This window comes from Balaenoptera borealis, assembly GCF_965194805.1.
Source record: "Balaenoptera borealis genome assembly, chromosome: 1".
Classification (NCBI taxonomy): Eukaryota; Metazoa; Chordata; class Mammalia; order Artiodactyla; family Balaenopteridae; genus Balaenoptera; species Balaenoptera borealis.
Window position 1 is genome coordinate 140,168,109 of NC_138860.1, and position 15,225 is coordinate 140,183,333.

At 38.0% G+C, this 15,225-nt stretch overlaps 1 long non-coding RNA gene across 1 annotated transcript in view; it reads left to right on the forward strand.

The window, feature by feature from the left end:
- Positions 1-4,395: 4,395 nt before the first annotated feature.
- Positions 4,396-15,225, forward strand: part of LOC309613422 — a 156,440-nt gene continuing 145,610 nt past the window's right edge. The window contains exon 1 of the long non-coding RNA XR_014235716.1: positions 4,396-7,232. This is a non-coding gene — a long non-coding RNA (uncharacterized lncRNA). The remainder of the gene's footprint in view (positions 7,233-15,225) is intronic.

Consider the following 15,225-nt stretch of genomic DNA (forward strand, 5'->3'; position numbering starts at 1 on the left):
GGGGAGTATTGACATCTTAATGATATTAAGTCCTTTGATCTATGAACATGGGATGTCTTTCCATTTATTTAAGTCTTCTTTAGTTTCTCTCAACAAGAACTATGAATCATTTCTGAATGAGATTGGAAGTCGTTGGAGGGTTATGAGTAGAGGAATGATATGATCTGACAATGTTTTAAAAGACTGACTTTGGCTGCTTTTTGTAGGATAAACTATAGGGGATGAAAGTAAAGGAGAGAGACCATTTAGAAGGCTACAACATTAGGCTAGATAGGAGAATTGGTGGCTTGGACTATGGTAATGGTATTGGAAATAGTAAGAAGTATAAGATCCAGTGTCTGTTTTGAGGATAGAGCTGACAAGATTTGTTGAAGAACTGGAAATAGGAGAAGAAGAGAGGTGTCAAAGAGTGACTCTAAGGTTTTGGCTTGAGCAACTGGAAGAATGGAGTTACCACTGAGATGAGGAAGACTATAAGAGGAGCATGTTCACGGTAGTTGGGGCAGGAATTTATCACGAGTTCAATTAAGTGTGAATGTTAAGTGTTAGGTATGAAATGCCTATTAAACATTCAAGCTGAAATGTCAAATAGGCATTTGGTATAAGAACATAGGAATTCAAGGTAGAAGTCCAAATAGTGTACATAGATTGTGCTTAAAGACAAGAGAGTATATGATATCACCTAGAGAAGGGGTCTAGATGGAGAAGAGATCTCAGGGCTGAAACCTTGGGGGCTCCAGTGTTAGGGATTAGGGAGATGAGATGGATTCACCAAAGGAGACAAGAAGGAGACTGACTAGCAGTCAGTGCAGTAGGAGGAAATACATGAGATCATGATATCTTAGAGTCAAATAAAAAAAGTGTTTCAAGAAGAGGGACTGATCAAGTGTATCAAATTCTGCTGATAGTTTGAATAAGATGAGAATTGATCATTGTATTTGTCTGTATGAAGGTCACTGGTGACCTTGCCAACATCCATTTTGGTGAAGAGGTAAGGAGTTAGCTCATTTGTAGTAAACGTGAGAAAGAACGGAAAGAGGGGAAATGGAAACTTTGTGTGTAGACAGCTTTTTCCAAGGAAATTTCCAAGGGGAGTAGAGAAATGAAGCATTACTTACCTTGAAAGGGATATGCTGTCAACAGGGGCTTTTATTTTTATTTTTAAAAAATTTTTAAATGTTTATTTATTTATTTTCTTATTAGTCATCCATTTTATACACATCAGTGTATACATGTCAATCCCAATCACACAATTCATCACACCCCCACCCCCACCCCCTGCCGCTTCCCCCCTTGGTGTCTATCCATTTGTTCTCTACATCTGTGTCTCAATTTCTGCTCTGCAAACCAGTTCATCTGTACCATTTTCTAGGTTCCACATATACGCGTTAATATACGATATTTGTTTTTCTCTTTCTGACTTACTTCACTCTGTATGACAGTCTCTAGATGCATCTACGTCTCTACAAATGACCCAATTTCGTTCCTTTTTATGGCTGAGTAATATTCCATTGTATATATGTACCACATCTTCTTCATCCATTCATCTGTCGATGGGCATTTAGGTTGCTTCCATGACCTGGCTATTGTAAATAGTGCTGCAATGATCATTGGGGTGTATGTGTCTTTTTAAATTATGGTTTCCTCTGGGTATATGCCCAGTAGTGGGATTGCTGGGTCATATGGTAATACTATTTTTAGTTCCTTAAGGAACCTCCATACTGTTCTCCATAGCAGCTGTATCAATTTACATTCCCACCAACAGTGCAAGCAAGAGGGTTCCCTTTTCTCCACACCCTCTCCAGCATTTGTTGTTTGTAGATTTTCTGATGATGCCCATTCTAACTAGTGTGAGGTGATACCTCATTGTAGTTTTGATTTGCATTTCTCTAATAATTAGTGATGTTGAGCAGCTTTTCATCTGCTTCTTGGCCATCTGTATGTCTTCTATGGAGAAATGTCTATTTAGGTCTTCTGCCCATTTTTGGATTGGGTTGTTTGTTTTTTTAATATTGAGCTGCATGAGCTGTTTATATATTTTGGAGATTAATCCTTTGTCCGATGATTCATTTGCAAATATTTTCTCCCATTCTGAGGGTTGTCTTTTTGTCTTGTTTATGGTTTCCTTTGCTGTGCAAAAGCTTTTAAGTTTCATTAGGTCCCATTTGTTTATTTGTGTTATTTCCATTACTCTAGGAGGTGGATCAAAAAAAATCTTGCTGTGATTTATGTCAAAGAGTGTTCTTCCCATGTTTTCCTCTAAGAGTTTTATAGTGCCCGGTCTTCCATTTAGGTCTTTAATCCATTTTGAGTTTACTTTTGTGTATGGTGTTAGGGAGTGTTCTAATTTCATTCTTTTACATGTAGCTGTCCAGTTTTCCCTGCACCACTTATTGAAGAGACTGTCTTTTCTCCATTGTATATCCTTGCCTCCTTTGTCATAGATTAGTTGACCATAGGTGCATGGGTTTATCTCTGGGCTTTCTATCCTGTTCCATTGATCTATGTGTCTGTTTTTTTCCAGTACCATATTGTCTTGATTACTGTAGTTTTGCAGTATAGTCTGAAGTCAGCGAGTCTGATTCCTCCAGCTTCGTTTTTATCCCTCAAGACTGCTTTGGCTTTTCGGTGTCTTTTGTGCCTCCATACAAATTTTAAGATTTTTTGTTCTAGTTCTGTAAAAAATGCTATTGGTAATTTGATAGGGATTGCATTGAATCTGTAGATTGCTTTGGGTAGTATAGTCATTTTCACAATATTGATTCTTCCAATCCAAGAACATGGTATATCTCTCCATCTGTTGGTATCATCTTTAATTTCTTTCATTAGTGTCTTATAGTTTTCTGCATACAGGTCTTTTGTCTCCCTAGGTAGGTTTATTCCTAGGTATTTTATTCCTTTTGTTGCAATGGTAAATGGGAGTGTTTCCTTAATTTCTCTTTCAGATTTTTCATCATTAGTGTATAGGAATGCAAGAGATTTCTGTGCATTAATTTTGTATCCTGCAACTTTACCAAGTTCATTGATTAGCTCTAGTAGTTTTCTGGTGGCACCTTTAGGGTTCTCTATGTATAGTATCATGTCATCTGCAAACAGTGACAGTTTTACTTCTTTTCCAATGTGTATTCCTTTTATTTCTTTTTCTTTTCTGATTGCCGTGGCTAGGACTTCCAAAACTATGTTGAATAATAGTGGCAAGAGTGGACATCCTTGCCTTGTTCCTGATCTTAGAGGAAATGCTTTCAGTTTTTCACCACTGAGAATGATGTTTGCTGTGGGTTTGTCGTATATGGCCTTTATTATGTTGAAGTAGGTTCCCTCTATGCCCACTTTCTGGAGAGTTTTTATCATAAATCGGTGTTGAATTTTGTCAAAAGTTTTTTCTGCATCTATTAAGATGATCATTTATTTTTTATTCTTCAATTTGTTAATATGTATCACGTTGACTGATTTGCATATATTGAACAATCCTTGCATCTCTGGGATAAATCCCACTTGATCATGGTGTATGATCCTTTAATGTGTTGTTGGATTCTGTTTGCTAGTGTTTTGTTGAGGATTTTTGCATCTATGTTCATCAGTGATATTGGTCTGTAATTTTCTTTTTTTGTAGTATCTGTGTCTGGTTTTGGTATCAGGGTGATGGTGGCCTCATAGAATGAGTTGGGGAGTGTTCCTTCTTCTGCAATTTTTTGGAAGAGTTTGAGAAGGATGGGTGTTATCTCTTCTCCAAGTATTTGATGGAATTCACCTGTGAAGCCATCTGGTCCTGGACTTTTGTTTGTTGGAAGATATTTAATCACAGTTTCAATTTCATTACTTGTGATTGGTCTGTTCATATTTTCTATTTCTTCCTGGTTCAGTGTTGGAAGGTTATACCTTTCTAAGAATTTGTCCATTTCTTCCAGGTTGTCCATTTTATTGGCATAGAGTTGCTTATAGTAGTCTCTTAGGATGCTTTGTATTTCTGCAGTGTCTGTTGTAACTTCTCCTTTTGCATTTCTAATTTTATTGATTTGAGTCCTCTTCCACTTTTTCTTGATGAGTCTGGCTAATGGTTTATCAATTTTGTTTATCTTCTCAAAAAACCAGCTTTTAGTTTTATTGATCTTTGCTATTGTTTTCTTTATTTCTATTTCATTTATTTCTGCTCTGTTGTTTATGATTTCTTTCCTTCTGTTACCTTTGGGTTTTGTTTGTTCTTCTTTCTCTAGTTCCTTTAGGTGTAACGTTAGATTGTTTATTTGAGATTTTTCTTGTTTCTTGAGGTAGGCTTGTATAGCTATAAAATTCCCTCTTAGAACTGCTTTTGATGCATCCCATAGGTTTTGGATTGTTGTGTTTTCAATGTCATTTGTCTCTAGGTATTTTTTGATTTCCTCTTTGATTTCTTTAGTGAACTCTTGGCTATTTAGTAACGTATTGTTTTGCCTCCGTGTGTTTACGTTTTTTACGTTTTTATTCCCTGTAATTGATTTCTAATCTCATAGCATTGTGGTCAGAAAAGGTGCTTGATATGATTTCAGTTTTAAATTTACTGAGGCTTGATTTGTGACCCAAGATGTAATCTATCCTGGAGAATGTTCTGTGCGCACTTGAGAAGAAAGTGTAATCTGCTGTTTTTAGGTGGAATGTCCTATAAATATCAATTAAATCTATCTGGTCTATTGTGTCATTTAAGGCTTGTGTTTCCTTATTAATTTTCTGTTTGGATGATCTGTCCGTTGGTGTAAGTGAGGTGTTAAAGTCTCCCACTATTATTGTGTTACTGTTGATTTCCTCTTTTAGAGCTGTTAGCAGTTGCCTTATGTATTGAGGTGCTCCTATGTTGGGTGCATATATATTTATAATTGTTATATCTTCTTCTTGGATTGATCCCTTGATCATTACGTAGTGTCCTTCCTTGTCTCTTGTAACGTTCTTTATTTTAAAGTCTATTTTATCTGATATGAGTATTGCTACTCCAGCTTTCTTTTGATTTCCATTTGCATGGAATATCTTTTTCCATCCCCTCACTTTCAGTCTTTATGTGTCCCTAGGTCTGAAGTGGGTCTCTTGTAGACAGCATATATATGGGTCTTGTTTTTGTATCTATTCAGCAAGCCTGTGTCTTTTGGTTGGAGCATTTATTTTTTTATTTAAAAAAAATTTTTTTTAATTTGTTTATTTAATTATTTATATTTTGGCTGCGTTTGATTTTCTTTGCTGCGCGCGGGCTTTCTCTAGTTGCAGTGAGTGGGGGCTACTGTTCGTTGAGGTGTGTTGGCTTCTCATTGTGGTGGCTTCTCTTGTTGTGGAGCACGGGATCTAGGCGTGCAGGCTTCAATAGTTGCAGCAGGTGGGCTCAGTAGTTGTGGCTCATGGGCTTAGTTGCCCTGCGGCATGTGGAATCTTCCCGGACCAGGGCTCGAACCCGTGTCCCCTGCATTGGCAGGCGGATTCTTTTTTTTTTTTTTATATTTGTTCCAAGTGATTTTTTTTTTTTTGGCTGTGTTGTGTCTTCGTTTCTGTGCGAGGGCTTTCTCTAGTTGTGGCAAGCGGGGGCTACTCTTCATCATGGTGTGCGGGCATCTCACTATCGTGGCCTCTCTTGTTGCGGAGCACAGGCTCCAGATGCGCAGGCTCAGTAGTTGTGGCTCACGGGCCTAGTTGCTCCGCGGCATATGGGATCTTCCCAGACCAGGGCTCGAACCCATGTCCCCTGCATTAGCAGGAAGATTCTCATCCAGTGTGCCACCAGGGAAGCCCGGCAGGTGGATTCTTAACCACTGCGCCACCAGGGAAGTCCTGGTTGGAGCATTTAATCCATTCACATTTAAGGTAATTATCGATATGTATGTTCCTATTACCATTTTCTTAATTGTTTTGGGTTTGTTTTTGTAGGTCCTTTTCTTCTCTTGTGTTTCCCACTTAGAGAAGCTCCTTTAGCATTTGTTGTAGAGCTGTTCTGGTGGTGCTGAATTCTCTTAGCTTTCGCTTGTCTGTAAAGCTTTTGATTTCTCCATCGAATCTGAATGAGATCCTTGCCAGGTAGAGTAATCTTGGTTGTAGGTTCTTCCCTTTCATGACTTTAAGTATATCATGCCACTCCCTTCTGGCTTGTAGAGTTTCTGCTGAGAAATCAGCTGTTAACCTTATGGGAGTTCCCTTGTATGTTATTTTTCATTTTTCCCTTGCTGCTTTCAATAATTTTTCTTTGTCTTTAATCTTTGCCAATTTGATTACTATGTGTCTCGGTGTGTTTGTCCTTGGGTTTATCCTGTATGGGACTCTCTGCACTTCCTGGACTTGGGTGGCTATTTCCTTTCCCATATTAGGGAAGTTTTCGACTATAATCTTTTCAAATATTTTCTCAGGTCCTTTCTCTCTCTCTTCTCCTTCTGGGACCCCTATAATGAGAATGCTGTTGCATTTAATGTTGTCCCAGAGGTCTCTTAGGCTGTCTTCATTTCTTTTCGTTCTTTTTTCTTTATTCTGTTCTGCAGCAGTGAATTCCACCATTCTGTCTTCCAGGTCACTTACCTGTTCTTCTGCCTCAGTTATTCTGCTATTGATTCTTTCTAATGTATTTTTCATTTCAGTTATTGTATTGTTTATCTCTGTTTGTTTGTTATTTAATTCTTCTAGATCTTTGTTAAACATTTCTTGCATCTTCTCGATCTTTGCCTCCATTCTTTTTCCGAGGTCCTGGATCATCTTCATTATCATTATTCTTAATCCTTTTTCTGGAAGATTGCCTATCTCCATTTCATTTAGCTGTTTTTCTCGGGTTTTATCTTGTTCCTTCATCTGGTACATAGCCCTCTGCCTTTTCATCTTGTCTATCTTTCTGTGAATGTGGTTTTTGTTCCACAGGCTGCAGGATTGTAGTTCTTCTTGCTTCTGCTGTCTGCCCTCTGGTGGATGAGGCTATCTAAGAGGCTTGTGGAAGTTTCCTGTTGGGAGGGACTGGTGGTGGTTAGAGCTGGCTGTTGCTCTGGTGGGCAGAGCTCAGTAAAACTTTAATCTGCTTGTCTGCTGATGGGTGGGGCTGGGTTCCCTCCCTGCTGGTTGTTTGGCCTGAGGAAACCCAACACTGGAGCCTACGCAGGCTCTTTGGTGGGGCTAATGGCCGACTCTGGGAGGGCTCACGCCAAGGAGTACTTCCCAGAACTTCTGCTGCCAGTGTCCTTGTCCCTTGGAGAGCCACAGCTGCCACCCCGCCTCTGCAGGAGACCCTCCAACACTAGCAGGTATGTCTGGTTCAGTCTCCTATGGGGCCACTGCTCCTTCCCCTGGGTCCTGATGCTCATTCTACTTTGTGTGTGTCCTCCAAGAGTGGAGTCTCTGTTTCCCCCAGTCCTGCTGAAGTCCTGCAATCAAATCCCACTAGCTTTCAAAGTCTGATTCTCTAGGAATTCCTCCTCCCATTGCCAGACCCCCAGGTTGGGAAGCCTGACGTGGGGCTCAGAACCTTCACTCCAGTGGGTGGACTTCTGTGGTATAAGTGTTCTCCAGTTTGTGAGTCACCCACCCAGCAGTTATGGAATTTGATTTTATTGTGACAGCGCCCCTCCTACCGTCTCATTGCGGCTTCTCCTTTGTCTTTGCATGTGGGGTATCTTTTTTGGTGAGTTCCAGTGTCTTCCTGTCATTGATTGTTCAGCAGTTAGTTGTGATTCCGGTGTTCTTGAAAGAGGGAGTGAGAGCATGTCCTTCTACTCCGCCATCTTGAACCAATCTCCTAACAGGGGCTTTTAAAAGAACTTTGTACTCTAGAAAATTTCAAACCTACAGAAAAGTTGAAAGAATCGTACAGCGAACAACCATATATCCTATACCTAGATTCACCAGTTTTCAGTATCTTTCCACATTTGCTTTCTCTTTCTTTCCATGGTTTGCTAAACCATATGAAAGTGAATTGCAGACATCATGACACTTAATCCATAAATACTTCAGCTTGCATATTCCAAGAAAATTAATAGTAATGTCACATTGTCTGATATCCAGTCATATTCACATTCTTCCAATTGTCTCAAAGACCTTTTATATATATATTTTAATCCAGAAGCCAATCAAGGTTCACATGTTGCATATTGCTGTGTCTCTTTAGCATCTATCAATAGAAAAGTCTTCCTGCTTTCTTCTAAAAATGATTTTTATTTTTTGAAAATCCAGGCCAGTTGTCCTATGTCCCACATTCTGGATTTTTCTAATTGTTCATGGTATAGTTTACCTTGTTTCTTTTTTACATATATATCCTGTTAACTGGAAACTAAGTCTAAAGGCTTAATTAGATTCAGCTTAAATGTTTTTGGCAAAAATGCCTTAAGTTATATTGTGTGCTTCATATGATATTTCATCAGGAGGCACGTAATGTTAGTTTGTCCACTGTAATGATGTTAAATTTGATCTCTTAGTTAAGAGGGCAATTGCCAGATTTCTTCATTATAAAGTACCTTTTTCATTTTGTAACCAGTAAAAAGTCTGTGGGGTAATGTTCTTGTGCTATGCAAGTATCTCATTCATTAAGGGAGGGCTTTAAAAAATGAAAGTAAGTATAACATGTTTATTTGCTGATGGGAATGACAGAAAATAATGAAAAATTGATGATACAAGAGAAAGAAGAGATGATTGCTGGAGCATTGTTCCTGAATAGATGAGAGAGGATAGGATCCAGTGCACAATTGGAGAACTAGACTTTGGAGAGATGCATAAACATTCTTCATGCTACTTGGAGGGAAGTAGATTATATGGATACGGATGTAGGTAGGATGGTGTACATGATGGAGCTTTTAGAATTTCTTTCCTAATTGTTTGTATTTGCCACTGATTATATAGGGATTTTTTTCAAATGTAAACTCAGTCAAATTTGGGGTTCCAACCTTGCCCCTCCTTTTCCCTAGGGTGACATCTAAGTCCTTCAGGGTTTAAATTTTCCACGATCTAAGGATAAAGAAGAATCTGATATATAATAATCTTTCGTCTCTGCTAGTCATTAGTCACTCCCACATCTGCTTCAATATCTGTGGTCTTACCATGACTCTCAGCTTCTATAGCCCATGCCTATTGTACCTCCTTGTTCTCAGGCCAACTGGCCTTCTTGCAGCCAGTTCTGGGGTCAAGGAAGGCTTGGAGAACTGTCACAGGCTCTTTCTTCCCACGCTTAGTTGAGTTTCTGCTGAACTGTTGCCACATATTTCTGGTACAGAGGTTTTCCTTTTGAAACTTATGGTCTTCCCTTATGGTCTTTCTGTACTTTGTCCAGGAAGCAAAGTATAGATCTTTGTTCTTAGAATCTCCCAAACCTATATGAGATGTCTATTGTCATTCCATCAGTCGCTAACTTCATTGCTCTCCTTTCCAGCCTCAAATCTTTCTTCAGCCCAGCTTTCAAACATAGATCTTCTATCATTTTGCCTTCTTTGCAATTCTGTTGTTTTGATATGGACTTTATACTCTGAGAACTTCACGATCCTACTTGTTAAAAGAAAATTTTTTCTATCTTTCAAAAAACAAATAAACGACCATACCAACAAAACAAAACATTTGTAGGCCTTCAAGATTTCTATGTCTGTCAGGGGTTTAAGAGCTTTTTTCAAACAAAGGGAAGTTGACTCTGTTTGATGGATTTTACCTTCCCTTGAGTACATAAATTTTAGCATCAAGGTTTCATTTTAATTGTAGAAGAATAAAGGAATTCCTGAGAACAAAAGATCACTGAGTAATATTTAAAATATTATTCTACACATATATTATTCAGACACATATTATCCCACAATTATTCTCTACTGTTGGTGTATTAATCAGAATATTGAATATCTACCTTTAAAAGACCAAAAGAAGCATTTTAGAGTGTCCTAGGGGATGAATGACAGAACAGGAAAAGTTAGGCTCTGTAAAGAATTTGGATTGGAATTTAAAGTGGAAACGAAGATGCTTTGCCTACATGCACATTACTGTTATTTAATCACTATTGGTCTGTGGAGTGGCAAATATGAAAGGAATGATTTGAAAAGTCATGAATTCATCAAGAAAGGGACTGCGTTCCTTTGGGACCACATTTTATTCTGGTCCTTCAAAGCAGAGAAAGCAAAGTCGTATCACCCTTCTGCTGTTCTGAGGAAAACTACCAAACTTGCCATTTGGTTCTGTTGATCATTTTAATATGTACCTAAAGTGGTATGACTCAATATCATATTAATTGCAAAATATGTAGCGTCCTATTTATATAATTTTTTTGCAGGCAAGAAGAAATAAATTCTGGGCTTAAGGTCAATATAGTAATATTTTATTAAAAAAGAATAATGTCGGGACTTCCCTGGTGGTGCAGTGGTTAAGAATCTGCCTGCCAACGCAGGTGACACGGGTTCGATCCCTGGTCCGGGAAGATCCCACATACCGCGGAGCAAGTAAGCCTGTGCGCCACAACTACTGAAGCCCACGCCTAGAGCCCGTCCGCAACAAGAGAAGCCACCGCAATGAGAAGACCTCGCACCGCCACGAAGAGTAGCCCCCGCTTGCCCCAACCAGAGAAGGCCCACGCGCAGCAATGAAGACCCAATGCAGCCAATAAATAAATAAACAAATAAATAAATGTTCCTTTAAAAAAAAAAAAAGAAGAATGTCAGAGATTTGGGAGCTTGTTTTAGAGAGGGCACTGACAAGTGACAATTCATTTTTAAATTTAGGGTGAAATTTCGGTATCACATCTCTTCATACATAAATATTAGCTCTATCAGCATATTTATACATGCATATGATGTTACTGGTTATATTATAGTTATGCAGTAGTATGTATTTGTCATAAGACATATTTATGTAGATGCCCTAAAGTTAGGGAATCTTGGAGGACACTCGAAGCGTAAATCAGTCCAGTGCTTCAAGGTATGTTGCTGAATAGCAGAGGAGGTAGTCTCTCCTAGAGAGTTCACTTGAATATTCTGTCCCAGAGGCAGCTTTTGTTTCTTAGGTACTTGACTGATTTTAGGGTTGATTCTTTTACTGCAGAAGCACTTGGAATACTACCTGGTTGAAAATGGTCAAAGCAACTTTTCTCAGGGAGTGTAAAACTGCTTATGTGAGGTCTTTTATAATATATGTATACTGAAAGACACATTTGAGAGTGTCTACTCTTTGTTCTTATACATGTATGCATTTAAGATGAATGTCTCCAAAAATAATTTGCATGAGTAAATAAAACTTTTTACTAGATGAAACACAGTTGTGGGTCACAGCCTATACTTGAAATGCCACCCTCTTTTCTATATCCATGTAAATCCTTCCCATCCCTTGAGGCACAGCTTCATCTTCTCCACGAAGCCTTCCCTGATTCCATTAGTCCCTAGTGGTTTCTCTTTCTCTGATCTCCAAGAGTGTTTACTGTCTGCCTCACCCCTTTGGTTTTTCTCATTTAGGCTTTGTAACCAGTCCTGTTTGTATGGCTATTTAACTCTTTCTGTTTTTATGTCATGTCTATTCAACTGGATTGCAGACTCATTGAGATCATGGACCATGTACAATAAGTATTCACATCTTCCTATATTGCTTAGCACGTGGTGAATGATCAAACCATATCTGTTAAGAGAACGCATGAAGCAAATATCAGTTTCACGCACCACCACAAGGCCATGTACAAATGTGGTCTATGAACTAGGATTAGCATAAGATATATTTTCAGAGGATCATAGACTCTCAGGATGAGAAGGCTCTTGAAGAGTCACCCAGTTTATCCAGCACCCTGATGTTCAAATCTCCTCTGCAGGGCAGAGTTGCCCCCTTCAGATGAAACATCTCCCTTGATTCAGAATGAATGCCTTCAGCAACATGGAATTTTCAGGTACTGTAGTAAAATGATTAAGCATGGCAAATTTTTAACCAAATTGTCTAGGTTCAAGTCCACTGCCCCTTATTATCTCTGTGGCTTTGGACAACTTCTTTAGTTTTAGTTTCTTCACCTAAAAAACTGGGAAGATCATACAAACTCACAATTTTTTATTTGTAATTCTAAAATACAAAATCTCTGAAAACCAAAAGGTTTTGCTACTCATTTGCCCTGATCCAAACTCGAGAAGAATCTAACTTAAACAGATATGAGGTTACTTATAGGTTTCTGTCTGCCCATTAATTGGTGAATATTCATGTTTCTCTGCAAAAATAATGATGTATTTGGCTATGAGGTGCTGCCCCAGATCCTGCTGAGGGTGCTACATATCGTTTATGTACTCTATTAATTTTCTGAAAAGATCTGAATGCCAAAATGTATTTAGCCCCCAAGTGTCAAATAAGGAATTGTGGACCTCTATTACCTACTCATAAGCTTGTTATGAGGATTAAATGAGATAATAGATGGGAACCATTTAGCACAGTGTTTGGCATACAATAAGCCCCTTAATAAAATGTAATAATAATAAATGTCAGCTAATGTTATTGGTACTTATATTTTACACTAATCACATCAGACTTTTTGGGAAAGTTAAGTTTCTTTCTGTTGACATTTTATGTTTAGCATCTATAGAAGTCCTGGTACTTTTCTTACTGCCTAATGAACAAATGATTTCCCCACGAAGCTAGACTTTGAAACATCTTTAAAAATGAAATTATGTTCATGATTGAATTTTTATTATTGACTCTTATTTCAGAAGAGCCCTTGGGCATGCGTTCATTTATTTGTAAGTGGATTCATTTTACAAAAATATATTGAGCAGTTTGTTATTCCTGGTGATGTGACAATAAACAAATAGACATTGTCGTATCTTCGTACAGCTTACTGTCTAGTGGAAGCTAATAATGTTATTTTTTATTGATTTGTTCTTTCATCTGTTCAACAAACAATTATTGAGTACTTATTATATGCCAGGCACTGTTCTAGGCACAGGGCATAAAGGCAGTTACCAAAGCAGACAAGGTCCCTGCCTCCACAAAGTTTATTTTTTACTGGGGAGAGATAGATAGTAAACAAGTAGACAAACAAATAAACACAATGTTTTCAGGTGATGATGAATTCAATGAAGGAAATAAGATAGGCTGATGTGATACTGACTTGGTTTATTTGAGGGTGGAGTTACTTTATGGGATAGTCAGAGAAGGTTGGTGAGGAAATGATGTTTGAACCAAGACTGTGTATTAGATATAGATTTGACCAACTATCAAAAATAACAGATGCTTAAAACATGATGGTTAATTTTTTTCTCACCAAGTTTTTGGCTAGTTCAGCTTCACCAAGTTGTCTGGGCCTACATGTCGTCTATCCTGTTGTTCTACCATCCCTTGAGTGTCATCCACATGGTCCAAGATGACTAACCGCTAGGTCCATACTCTCGCTAATGGGAAGGGAAAACAGGGAAGAAGGAGGACACCCATTTATCAAAATGTATCCCCTTTAAGGAAATCACCCCAGAATTGAATACATCATTTTCTTCACACCCCATTGGCTAGAACATAGTCACAGGGCCACAACTATTTACCCACCATTAAATGTAGTTTTCACTTGGGTCATCATGTATTTAGCTAGAAATTCTATTACTATGGGAGAAGAGGAGAATGGATATTGGAGGACTAACAGTCTCTGCCACAGACCTGAATAATTAAATGGAGCCTGGGGAAGAACATCTTGGGCAATAACATTCCAAGCAGAAAGAATAGAATGTCAAAGACCCTGAGAGGAGGTGGATTTTCCATGAAGATAAATGACACTTAAGTATCAGGGCACCTCACTTGCCTCAGTCCCTTCCAGTGCCCTGCACTTAATTTTATGTAATTGTACCAAAATTGAATAAGCTTCAGGCCCTACAAAACCTTGATCAGCCCCTGACCCTGAGGAAGGAAAGTGGTTGGCATATTAGGAATTGAAAAGAGGCCAGTATGTGTGGAGCAGAGTGAAAAAGAGAGAGAATAGAACTAGATGAGACTGAGGAGGTAAATGGGGACCAGCTCATATGGGATGTTACATGGAAAGAATTAGATTTTGTTTTAATGTAATGGGAAACCATGGCAGAAATTTAAGAAGGGAGAAATGAAATTTGATTTATGTTTACCTTGAAGGAAACACATGAGAGGATGTTCATTGAAAAATTTAAAACAATCTAATGTACATCAACAGAGAATGGATTAATAAATTGTGGTATATTTATAAGGGGAATATTTTAGAGTAATGAAAATGAATAAGTTATTATATCAATGGCAGCAAATCTCAAAAATATGATGTTGAGCAAAAGAAAAAAGCAGATTATAGATGGTAACAGTATAATTTCATTTATGTGTGATTTTATTTATATAAAGTTTTAAAGCATTCAAATGAGTATATTATTAAGAAAACATATTGTAGAAAAGACTGGTAGTTGCCTACCCAATATCTGGTTTCCCCTTCTTTCAAAGTAGCAGAACTCTACTTTTACTGTAGTGAGAATGTGTCCAAGTGAAAAACTACATTTTTTAAGCTTCTCTTTCAGCTATGTAGGTTGTGACATGGTTCTGAAAAACAGGATATAAGGGGAAGTGGTTGAGTAAGTCTCCTGGGAAAATCCTTAAAATGAGGAAAGTTTCAGCTGACATGTGCTCGTTTGTCATTGGCCTTTTCTTCTTTCTCTTGCCTTGGAAATGGGTCACAATGATTGGAGCTGGAGCAACCATATTGCCACCATTAGGGGAAAACCAGGAGAATCCCAAGAATTTAGCTCTGAACCAAACCAACTTCACTGCCTTAACTGCCTACCCCAAATCTCTCAGGTTTGTGAGAAAAATAAGCACCCATTTCTCTTTAAACCACTGTTATTTGGGTTTTCTTTTACATGCAGCTGAACTTAACCCTAACTGATATGTGTAAATCTAAATATTTAATAAAAATAAAATCCCATCCATGGAGATGAAAATAACTAACTGACTAAATTCAGAACAGTTATTATCTCTGGAGTGGGAGTAATGAGAATGGAAGTGGGAGGTGTACATTGGTTCTTCAATTATGTTTTATTTTTTAAAGAAAAAGAGCTGAAGCAAATATGACAAGATGTTAAATTTTTAAAAGTTGGGTGGTTGATACATGGGTAGTCATTACTTTTTGCTCTTTTATATGTGTAAATTATTTCACTTTTTAAAAAAGCTATTTGGAGAAAGAATGGAAACATAGAAATTGAGATTCTTGTAGCAATACAGGTGAGAGATGGTGGTGGCTTGGATTAGAGAATGAAAAATATATTTGGAATATAGTTGGGGGTAGAACCTACAGGATTTCATGTTGAACTGGATAGG